Genomic DNA, 11,665 nt, shown 5'->3' on the forward strand with positions numbered 1-11,665 from the left:
TATTATTATGTTTCTGAGAGGAGCTTCCCATTTTGGTTCTTGTTTTGAAAAATATATCGCAATGCGCGGGCCTTGATAGATATAGGAGGCAATGAATGAAATATATCACACGCACGGGCCTTGATGTATAGGAGGCAATGATTTAATCTCTCTTTGCACGAGAGGTTTACCTTTAATATTTAAATAAATATAATTATTTTTAATTATTTTTATCTTCAATAATTAACATTAATAATAGTTAAATCGTTTAAAGTAAAGTTATACCTATTATCTTCTCAAACTTTGCTGATATTGACGTTTAAATTGAAGCATACCCCTCTTACCCGATTAGGGTCTAGATCCACTTCCCTGGGTTAGGCTTAACGAAAAAACGCGGAAGTGACAATTAACGAGCAGACAACCACGATTTTCTGGGGGTAGCCGTATAAAACGCCATCTCTCGAGTGAAACTTGAGGTGAAAATTATTTACTCTCACTTGAAATTTCAATTAGGCCTCACGCGATATTAGAAATAGGCGTAACAACTATTATGTTCGAGTATCGCTGAAGGTTATTTAGTCCACGGCTAGGAATTTTACTAAAAATAACTACTTGAGTCCGATAAATTTCCAGGTGTGTTATTTTTACATACCGACAACACAAAAGGCCAGCCAAGCAGCAGAGAAACTATTATTGGAATGGAAAGACTACTATTGCGGTTTAGCAGCTATGGTTGTCTACACGAGAATACTTTATTTCCTTTCTTAAGACGTCTTAAAACGTTCCTCAAATAATTTTCAAGGTTATTTAACATAAGGGTTACATTTTTATATAGGCCTACTGCTCAGTGTTTACCACGGTAATTAAGACGTCCATTTTCAACTCATAAACATTTTATTTAAGCGCTGACTTCTCTAAACCTAACAATAACATCGTGAATCATATCCCCTGTGATATCACTATATGTTGGCATTTTCACGAAATTTCTAGGATTCACCAACCTTGGTAATCCAACTTTATCCGTGAAGTGCCCGCATCTGTGTATCACAGCTGGATTCTGAAACATCAAACTTAGCGACGAAGTATTTAATATTTTGCAATGTAGAGTATCACATTCCGTGTGATATCACCCTATATAGGTAATTCCACGGAAACTCTAGGATTCACCAACCTTGGAAATCCAACTTTATCCGTGAAAAACCCACATCTGTGAATCACACCTAATATAGAGTATCATATCCCGTATGATAACACCACTTGTAGGTTATTCCCACGGAAGTTCTAGGATTCACCAACCTTGGAAATCCAACTTTATCCGTGAAAAGCCTGCATCAGTGTCTCACACCTGGGATATAAACCCCCGAACTCTACATAACACTTGTCATTTCTTTTATACAGTATATCATATTTAAATGCTCCCTTTCTCTAACTTACATTACAACGATCAACAAGTAAATCTACTTAAAAGTTAATTTGAATAAAAAAAACCCACTTGTACGTGGGAAAAAAGATTCTGGGAAAACCCACATGGGGAAAAAACCATTAACATATATCAACATTTAACATTATCATAATTGTTTTCAATACACAAAGTCGTATTAAAAGATTGCGATGCTTTTTCGAAATGAAAGGCTCAGTAGACTTTAACGATTGTCCAGAGAATGAAAGACGTCTCCAGAATTTCACGTATGTGGAGAGATTGATAAACGTAATGCTTCATTAGGCTTTCAAACGTTTAGAACAAACCTTGTAAAGAATGGAGTTTATTAATTGAGAAACAGGTTTTCAATGACACCATTTACCCTTTCTAAGAATGGATGCAATAACGCACATCTTCACCAACTCGGGAGTTTTGTCTGCAATTAAAGGTTTAGATATTTTTCACCAATTTCTAGCTTGAAAAACAAAATGGATATAAAGATAGAAATTAAGCGAAAAACAATTCACCTACATGGTTAAGCATAATTGAAATTTACCTTGAAAACCAAAATCGTAATCGATTTGGTTAGCTATGTCATTGTACGATTAACTACGAGAGAGGGGATGACTAACGACCATTCAGTAGGATCAGTACATTTCCTATATGCTCCCGTCGCTAGAACGAATCAGGATTACACATATTGGAAGTAGAACCGAAAACTGAACATCCGTGAATGGTAAGCGAACTGTAGATAATGCAATTAGTGAAAAGCCATGATACATTATGCAATCTTACCCCAACAATTTTCAAATACTTGCTTACGATCATTTTTTACGGTGCGATTCCTTGCGTCACAGAGATCTAAAATGTAATTCATCATTTCGATCCTTTTCTACAATGGTAATAAATCCTGTAAACTCTGTCAATTGTGATACCACTAGCAATTCTGCCTCTCTCTCTACAATAGTGATAGATCTTATAAACTGCGTGGGTCAAACGTGATTTTACCTTATACTTGCCAATTGTCTATTAAAGGTAACACTACCAATTCTCTATCTCTCTCTCTCTCTCTCTCTCTGCTTCATATAACATTTTGAGAAACCCTTTCGGGTCATAAGTTTTTCTCTCTTAATGGTGCAAATACCATTTTGAGAAACCCTTTCGGGTCATGTGTTTTTCTCTCTTAAAGGTGCAAATACCATTTTGAGCAACCCTTTCGGGTCATAAGTTTTCAATTTCACAAGTTTTCAATTTCATACGTTTTCAATTTGGTACATTTTCACTTTCTTTCATTATGGGACGCCACAATTTCTGATAATCACACATATCAGAAAACCACACTTACAACTTTACAAAGCTCCTAGAGCTAGGATATCTATCAACCAATCATTACGGCTGATAATACAAGGCCTCTAGGACCAGGACTTCCTACCCTTTCGGGTAATTATACAAGGCCTCTAGGACCAGGACTTCCTACCCTTTCGGGTAATTATACAAGGCCTCTAGGACCAGGACTTCCTACCCTTTCGAGTAATTATACAAGGTCTCTAGGACCAGGACATTTTCACTTTATTTCATTATAGGACTTCCGCCGACAATTTAGGCTTAATATAAGACGCCACAATTTCTGATAATGACACATATCAGAAAAAAACACTTACAACTTTACAAAGCTCCTTGAGCTAGGATTTCTATCAACCAATCATTACGGCTGATAATACAAGGCCTCTAGGACCAGGACTTCCTACCCTTTCGGGTAATTATACAAGGCCTCTAGGACCAGGACTTCCTACCCTTTCGGGTAATCATACAAAGCTTCTAGGGTTAGGACTTTCACCAACAACTACAGTTTATTATACGACGCCATAACCTTTTTAATAAACACACATATCAGAAAACAACATATCAGTTGACTTTACAGGGCTTTCGCAGATGAAACTGTCACCAAAACTATTCCCTTTTAAAAAACATATACCTTTATGATATGAATAGTACGTCTCTCTGTAACACGCTTTGTATCTCTCACGGAAAAGCTTGTTTCCGAACGCTAAATCTAACTGGCAATGATAGTCAGTTGATACTTTCTCTTCAAGACCAGGCATAAGAATCATATCAAACGAATCCAAGAACATTTTCAACGCGGTTTTGCTTTTAAAAAAAATTATGTTAAAATCTCCCACAACAACTGTCGGAATAGAGGCATCATATCTAATATCGAATAAAGGGTTAAAATCCTCAAAAACTGATCTCAAACTCGCTCCAGGCGATTTGTACAACAAAACAACAGTCATCGGTTCACTTTCAATGGAAACATCCAACCAGCAACGTTCCACATGCGAATTTCTGAAAGGTCTATCGGTTCGTAAAACCCTATTATTCAAATCTTTAACTACATTTTCTGGTGTATCTTTTAAATAAATGGAAGAACCAAATGCAATTCTACGTGCCGTTCTTGGCAAATAAATACCACCCACTTCCCTAAAGGATGGCACATGAAACTCATCATTTTCTTTCTTCCACGTTTCAACAAAGCATAATAACTGGGCATTTCTTATTACAATGTCTGCTAAAATATCTTCCAAATGTGCGTTTAACGACTGCACATTGTGAACATAAATATAAACCGGTTCGTTCAAGAACGGTAACGCAATACTCTTCGTATCTCGTAATCTTTTAAGTTCCAATTCAACTTGTTTGTTTTTAGGCGCATTTGAAACTTGAAATTTACCCTCAATATACAAACCAGAGGCGTTTCTCGCTCTACTACAAGCAACGTATAAATGAGCTCTCTCTAATTTCTTTCTTTGATTACAATGCACTACTACAGACGAATACGTATCACCTTGACTCTTGTGTATCGTAATAGCCTCAGAAATGACCAAAGGAAACTGTTTCCTAGAGACCGAAACATTATTTTGCCTCCATTTTCTACTGAATGCCTTAGTAACTTTCTCGACAGGAGTCCAAATCCTGTTAAAGTTATTCTGCTCGTATAACCCATGACTCTTTTGTCTCAACAACTTTCCAACATTAGCATCAGCAAACTCAATCCATACCCTAAACGGAATTTGTTCACCCAGCCTATTTTTGCCGTACTCTATTTTTCTTAACCAACCTGTTGCCTCATTTGTAAGTCCGTCAGACGTATCAACATTGTTAGTCATCATGTATCTGGCGCCACAAGCGAGCCTTAATTCTTCAGGCAGACCATACGTATCAGACGTTGCCAACTTTTGAACTTGAGAAAGAATGTTATTTCTAACTTCGCTAGTAAGATCACCATTTACAAAATCTACTGAAACGGAAATAGACTTTTCCGTATTCATGTTTAAAAGCATCTCTTCGTTAAATTGGTTCACTTCAACGTTACTAGGGAAAAGATGTATCGCTTCTTTTGGCGGTACACGCTCTCTATTCACTTCTAAACTTACAAAAAAGTCAATATCATCCTGATTCATACTTCCCACAGCCATTCTGTTCAAAGCTTCCGCAAATCTTTTGTCATCTTTTTGCCTCATAATTTCTTCAAGCTCTGCAAACTGGAATTCTTCCCATATTGGGTTACCAATTAACGCCGCATAGGGATTGTCAGTATCACTTTGACCTTGAAAAGCGAAATGATCGCGCACTGGTCTAAGTTGGTTAAAATCTCTAACTGACAGTACAGATACACCACCGAAATAATCTGGACTCCCCATTATCTCTTGCAATCTCGCGTTAACTCGGTTAAAAACCTTGGCTCCAACCATTGATATTTCGTCAATAATTACCAATTTCACTTGACCATACACCAATCTACAATTGTGAAGAGTTTCACTTTCTAGCCTGGAAATATTCCCGGCAAATTGACTAACCGGTAGACAAAAGGTACTATGCAAAGTAGCGCCACCTATATTAAAGGCAGCCTTGCCCGTAGGTGCGCATCGCAAAACTTTAACTTCCGAGGGATTAGACCCTGGCTGCTTATTGTAAAATCTAGTAACAGCTTCAAATATGGCACTTATCAAAAAGCTTTTTCCAACACCAGCGCCACCGGTAACAAATAGCCGTAAAGGCGTTTCCTTGCATTTTAAATGATGCAGAGCTTCATAAAATATTTCTTTTTGTTTCACATTCAGCATTCTAACAAGTACATTGTACTCAGAATCATTGACTAACGTCACTGACGGAGCAATAGTTCTTTCCGCATTACCATCAAGAATATCACGGGTAATATTTCCTATAGACTCCTGAACCGTATTAATTAAAAATTCAGAATCTTCAACAATTAAAGATCTATCTATTTCATTTCGATGTTCCAATTCAGGCTGAATATTAGTAAGATCAGCTTCAATAGCTTCACTTTCGAAATCTCGGACAGCCTGTTCAATGGCCGCTTCGTCAATTTCGTTATTAAATTCTTTTCTACATTCCTTTATAATCTCAAGTTTAAGTTCATACTCTGATTTCAGATCCTTTGTCAAAATGTCCCTACTCTCATCGCGCCAAGGCGAGAACAACATTATTTGCTCACGATAATACTGTTCGGGTTCTTTCACTAAATTGAATCTCCGATACCGCATAATTTTAGAATGACCACGTTTTCTAATAAAACCTGAATCATTTTTCAGTTTCAACCATTTACCACATTGAACTTCAAGGTTTTCACTGTCATCAATATGACTTTGGGTTTTCGCAACTCTACGACTTTTGGAAAACTCGTACCACGTCGCAAATTGAGCTAACGTTACTGCCTCTAAATCATCTGGCCTTTGAACATAATGGTCCAACATTCCAGAAGCGAAAACGTCCATACTATCTTCTGACAACTGTTCAAGCTCACTTTTGCTTTTGAGAATATGGACTCGATTTTCGGGCAAATTTGTATTAACGTAAATACAGGCTCGACTACATCTAGAGACTGGAATTTGTAAAACACTATATGCCGCTTCTTGCGCGCTTACCTCGTGCGCATTCAAAAACTGATTTGCTATCACTTTCAACTTTTGCTTTACCGTACATTTATCTGACTGTGCTCGTTTAGCAGCTTCACGCAAAAGCATTGACATGCCACGCTGAGATTTTCCTATATAAGACACAATATACATAACCAGAGCGTAAGGATCAAGTACAAACTGAATGTCCATATTCGCTTGCCAAAGGCGCAAAGTGCACGGGTTGTACGGATTAACCCTAGTATCTTTAGGGTGTCTTTTCAATAAAACAACTTTCTTTTTTATGTCATACGTAACTGCCTTAATATATTCCTCTTCACTCATTCGCAACTTTGCCAACAACTCCTCGAAACTATCTACCCAAAATTCCTTTTCTTTCGATTGCAAAAGTTCATTCAATTTTTTGGAATTCCTCTTACATTACAGTTCTTCGTCAAGAGTACCGGGTTCTCTTAAACTCGGATCATAAACAATAGTTCTAGGCATGGGAGGAAATGGAATTCCAAAACGACAAACTGAACTGTTATTTACCTTTTTCTTACACGTTGTCGTATGCTTGTGCATTTGCAAAGACGTTAACAAATCCCCATTATCATCGTTCAATTTACCAGCGCAAGAAATAATCACGTGAAATCTTGAGAAAATCAGAAATAATCACGTGAAATCTTGAGAAAATCAGAAATAATCACGTGAAATCTTGAGAAAATCAGAAATAATCACGTGAAATCTTGAGAAAATCAGAAATAATCACGTGAAATCTTGAGAAAATCAGAAATAATCACGTGAAATCTTGAGAAAATCAGAAATAATCACGTGAAATCTTGAGAAAATCAGAAATAATCACGTGAAATCTTGAGAAAATCAGAAATAATCACATGAAATCTTGAGAAAATCAGAAATAATCCCATTATTTACTAGTAATCTTTAGTAATATCCACGGTAATCACACATTTCGTGAAATAATCACGCCTAATCATTCGAGGAATTCGAAAATCCAAAATTAAAATCGTAATTAGTTGAAATAGAAATAATCACTGCATTCATCGAAATTCACGAAGAATGCAGAGGTGATCACGGCATTCACCAAAAAAATCACCGGAATTCATTAGACTTCAAACAGAAATCACAAGTAATCTGCGGCAATAACTAGAAATCAGTGTAAAGATTATCGAAATCACCTAAGAAAATCTTAATCACGGAAATCAAGGAATTCATTCAGTAATTAACGGAATGCCCGCCAAAATTCAGAAATAGGAAATCAGGTGTGCAAAATGTTTGCGAATGACTAGCCCCTCGGGCAATATAAATTCCTGTGTAGCAATAGTCTTCAATCTAACATGTCGTGTTTGTTGTTTCTAACTAAACACAATAATTCATAGTCAACGTTACGTTTATTTACAAGTTATTAAAGAGTGGTTACATCGAGACGCACTGTCGTTACTGCCCCTTAACTAGGCTAAGAGGTTACTTATATAGAGTTCTGCAGGGGAGTTCTAATCAGTTCAAATCATGATATGTTAGTGTGTTCAGTGCATACTAACACATAACCTACAGCAACAATGTACTACGAAGTGGGTAGAATTGTGCGTACACTGGAACGTAAAACTATTTACTCCCCATATCTGACCATTTCCTTGTTCTAGGGACAAATGTTTGTGAACCCATATCTCCATAACTAGGGTCAACAGGCCTAACTTGGAGTAGTTCTAATTTGGAAAACTTTTTTGAATTCGCCATAACTTAAGTTTGGGACCTTCAAAGAATACTTAAAAGTCTCATTTTGTATATTATAATTCAATCTATTAGTCTGCTTGTTCAGTTCAGTATTATATTTGGAACTAAAATATCTTCCTTTCCAAAATGCTTGAGAGTGTTCAAAATAGGGTCATAACTAAGCGCTATCAGCTGCGATGTACACACAAACATTTATATAGCTTTCTTAAAAATGTATAATAGTGTGCTTAGAGACTAATAATTAAATCAAACAAAAATAGTTACGTTCCAATTTACTTTCACCCCAAACTTTCGTCCAAACTGACATAAACACAACCATAAGTTTATCATGCCTCTAAGTAGAGATATGGCTGCTATTTCTATGGCAATAGTGTTTATCTGGCTCCATTTAATGAAACCCTATACTCTCTCCATATCATTTATCACCTCAACTTCAATACAAAATTGCATCCCTTTTAGAATGTTTCAGGACTGAAACCGACTATCTCACGAGAGAGAGAGGGATTTTGGGGTTGCTTAAAAAAAATTCGTCCCCCTCTCCAAAGCCTATACGAATCGTAAAAATCTTCCTTATTCCATTGGATGATTTTTTCATGTGACCCATTTAGTAATCGTCTCGACCGTTTGGTGGCTGCACCGCGACAGGAATTTGAAAATTTTCTGTCTTCGGATCTTGACGCTATACGAGTTCTGACGTCACAGTAGCCTGCGAAAGATGCCCAGTCGTAACCAATATTTTTTGTACTTAGAGGCCTGATAAACGTATGAAACAACAGAGTTTCGAATATTACGCAAAAGCAAACGATAACTGTCCTCGTTGTATTTCGTGTGTTCATAATACAATGCTTTTTTTACACCTAGGTAAATATGGGCTTCTCCTTGCTGATTTGCCTAATTATTACAAGTACATCGATTCAATGGTCCCAGGAAATGGAAGGTGGTATAAATAACGTCAACGACGTTTTGAGTGAAATATTCGAAGATGTTAACCTAAGGAACAAGATAATTTCCTCGTTGATGAGAACCGCACCAAATATATCTCCTCCAAAAGCTTTCGGAAGTAAAATAATAAATGCGGAAGAGATTGATTCTCCGATACCCCAGAAAGTCTTGAACTGCATGAAATCTCTAGAATATATGTCAACGAAAAAAAAACAGTGTGTGGGTGCTACAAAGTAAGTCAAAACATAACCACTGTTAAAAAAATCAAGAATATTGTGGTCTAAGTATGGTTAGGATTTCGTTTACAGTAAAGAGAGTGGTTTTCATGTTTATTCTTAATAACAGACACAATTTGTTAAAGAATTTGGTGAAATTTCAAGAATAAAATCAGCAACACCATGGCATGGAAACGTTTTTAGAAATCTTTTAGTTGCAAGGTTGCAAACCCCTAGCCTTTAATCCCGTTAGGAACGTCTTATTTTAGCTTTATCAGAAGTCCATTAAATTAGCCAATGAAGTAAACAATTACAATAGCTGGTATAACGTACGTCTCTGCTGGGATAAGAACTCTTTTTAACTCCATGGCTAAATTTTCCCCCCTTTCCTAAAACTGTTAGAAATCTCGAGCTCCTCTCTAGGAAGTCTTTCTTGACGTGAGCGGGGCGTGACTTCTTCAGCCCATGAACGCTGGATCCCTAAAGATATTGGATAGAATCCCGTTGGACCAAATTCAAATTTCTACAATTGTAGCCAAATTTAAAACAAGTTATAGCCCAAAGAGCGATTTTCTGCTGAATGGGAATATTTATATGGAAGAGCTTTCGACTGAAAGGGTTGGGTTTACACATATAAAATCATAGCGTTTTCCTTCAGTTGCCGAGCTCCAGTACCGCAATGGATGAAGTGATTTGGATGATCGAAGAAGTTAAGCAGCATCGAGCGCCGTCAGTACTTGGGAGGGAGATCTGTTAAAGGTTATGTTAGGTTAGGTTAGGTAAGGATAGGTTAGGGTTAGACAATTTCCAAAATTAAAGTTTTTTACTGAAATTTATTGAGGAATGTTATTGGTGAACATATTATTTGCTGCAATATCAAGAAGTTTAATAAGAAAATCAATTCTATTTTTGGATTAGGTTAAGTTTGGTTTGGTTAGGTAAGGTTAGGTTAGGTTAGGTCAGGTTAGGTTAGGTTAGGTTAGGTAAAGTTAGGTTAGGTTAGGTTAGGTTAGGGTTAGGTTAGGTTAGGTTAGGTTAGGTTAGGTAAGGTTAGGTTAGGTTAGGTTAGGTTAGGTTAGGTAAGGTTTGGTTTGGCTAGGTTAAGTATGGTTTGGTAAGGTAAAGTAAGGTTAGGTCAGGTCAGGTAAGGTTAGGTTAGGTTAGGTTTGGTTAGCTTAGGTAAGGTAAGGTTAGGTTAGGTATGATAAGGTTAGGTTAGGTTTGGTTAGGTTAGATTAGGTTTGGTTAGGTTAGATTAGATTTGGTTATGTTAGGTTAGATTTGGTTATGTTAGGTTAGATTTGGTTATGTTAGGTTAGATTTGGTTATGTTAGGTTAGATTGGGTTTGGTTAGGTTAGGTTTGGTTAGGTTAGGTTAGGTTAGGTATGGTAAGGTTAGGTTAGGTTAGATTAGGTTTGGTTAGGTTAGGTTAGGTTAGATTTGGTTATGTTAGGTTAGATTGGGTTTGGTTAGGTTAGGTTAGGTTAGGTTCGGGTAGGTCAGGTTAGGTTAGGTTAGGTTAGGTTAGGTTAGGTTTGGTTTGGTAAGATTAGGTTAGGTTAGGTTATGTTTGGTAACGTTAGGTTTGGTAGACAATTTCCAACAATGAAAATTATTTTCTGAAATTTATTGAACATAAATATTATTTGCTGCAATATCAAGAAGTTTAATAAGAAAATCAATAGAACAATAGGAATGAAAGGAAAATTCATGATTGGAAAACCGCCCAAGTTGCGGTATTCGGTCTAATGGGATTCGGTCGAACAAGACATTCGATCCAATGGGATTCGACCCAATGGTGGACAATCTCTCTAAAGGGTAGATTGTTTGCTTTATAAAAAATAAAAAAGGAACGGAAACGGTCGTTAAATAGTTATTTATTTTCAATAGGTTTATGAAGAGTCATAAAAAACTGAATGACCTTGAGTGTTCCAAAATTCATACCCCCATCCCTTCTCCTGATTCTATGCTAAAGAGGGCTCGGTTTTACAGTGGAAGAGGGCGTTTCCGGTCCCTTTAGAGATACAGTGTTCATTTTCAGCTAATAGTTTTTTCTCAATACGGTAAATTTTGGCGTACGAGTCGCACCTAAACCGGAGATCTGAGAAAAGTTATCGCTAGGTGGCGAATGTGTCGCCCTTCTTCAGTATTGTTACACAAGAGAGGGGTGAAATCGCGAACTAAGTAAAGTATGTGACGGAATGTAAATGAACACGTCGAGTATAAAATCAACTAATTAAACTTTATTTGCTGCAAGATATTACTGCATTGTTACCCGTGATAGAACTGATTTAATGCATAGATAGTATGCCGTTATTTACAAAAGTTAAAAAACATTAAGTGAGATAATTAATAGACCAAAAAACTAGTTTGAGTATAAACATCCCGGTGTCCTTAAAATGATACATTTTAAATGGTACATTGATTAAGCATGATTAAA

General features: G+C 36.6%; 1 long non-coding RNA gene across 5 annotated transcripts; it reads right to left on the bottom strand.

Annotated features, from left to right (window-relative positions):
• Window positions 1–854: 854 nt before the first annotated feature.
• LOC149587325 (uncharacterized) lies at window positions 855–3,944 on the bottom strand. Of its 5 annotated transcripts, none has more exons than XR_016380270.1 (5): window positions 2,659–3,944; window positions 2,222–2,581; window positions 1,956–2,144; window positions 1,782–1,874; window positions 855–1,725 (listed from the first exon to the last, which is right to left on the bottom strand). It is a non-coding gene; the product is annotated as an uncharacterized LOC149587325 (long non-coding RNA). The 5 variants fall into 5 exon arrangements; XR_016380271.1 differs by having other exon boundaries at window positions 2,222–2,357; window positions 2,419–3,944; XR_016380273.1 differs by having other exon boundaries at window positions 1,782–1,835; window positions 2,222–3,944.
• Window positions 3,945–11,665: the final 7,721 nt, after the last annotated feature.

This window comes from Phalangium opilio, unplaced genomic scaffold (assembly GCF_054372755.1).
Source record: "Phalangium opilio isolate 3A_F unplaced genomic scaffold, DU_Popi_V2 ptg001170l_1, whole genome shotgun sequence".
Taxonomy (NCBI): Eukaryota; Metazoa; Arthropoda; class Arachnida; order Opiliones; family Phalangiidae; genus Phalangium; species Phalangium opilio.